Here is an 829-nt window from a genome sequence, read left to right as displayed (position 1 = left end):
GCACGGCACTGCAAAATTTCCTGGACGTCCGGGCTGGGCTTATGCTTTCAGGCTGCCCTGTCTGGTATACCGTATCTAGGTCGCCCTGAGGGGCCTCCTGATCACCAGGATATCCGCTCTTGCCGAGGCATCAAGCGGGAAGTATAGCTGGTAATTGCGAGAACCTTCTTGTGTAATGCTGTGTCAGGCAGAGCTCCCCTCGCCTTAGAGGGTTGTATTTGAGCTTGCCTCTCCCGTTTGGTTCAGTACTTCCGGGTATCTGTGAACAGATGATTGGAAAGCTCTTAAATCCATGCTATGGTAAGTGCACACGCTAAGATTTGTGCACTTTCTAAAATCCACATAGTGGTAAAGTGTGCATGTTATACTTTGCGCACTTTTCCAAAATCCTGTATGGTAAGGGTTACGCGTTATTAGCCTCGCTCCCTTTCTCTGAGTTGGTTAGACCCCGGTACCTTGGGCTCCACTCAACCAGTGTGTCTCTGTTGACACACTTTTGAAGCATCGCTCCCCTCACCATTGAGGGTTATTGCGAGCATGGTGCTTTCTTTCGAGCGTTTGAATTCTCTCCCTTCTGAGGAGTTGGATTCCTCGCTCTATGGGCTGTTCTCGTGGTAGTGTTTAGCAGTGCTCCCCTTTATCAAAGGGTTGCCTATGATCACGCAACTCTTTTCTGAATTCGGAGTTCTCCTCTCACGTGAGAGTTGAGTTCTCTGTTTTTCCAAGAGCACCTGGAACCAGCAGCATCAGGCGAATTAGACCCTTCCTCTGCCTCTCTGATGCACTGAGTTTTTTGGCTAGCTTGCAGTACGCTTATCCTTCTGATTTT

Source organism: Sinocyclocheilus grahami, unplaced genomic scaffold, assembly GCF_001515645.1.
Source record: "Sinocyclocheilus grahami isolate Dianchi unplaced genomic scaffold, SAMN03320097.WGS_v1.1 scaffold156.1, whole genome shotgun sequence".
Taxonomy (NCBI): domain Eukaryota; kingdom Metazoa; phylum Chordata; class Actinopteri; order Cypriniformes; family Cyprinidae; genus Sinocyclocheilus; species Sinocyclocheilus grahami.
This window is presented reverse-complemented; position numbering follows the sequence as displayed.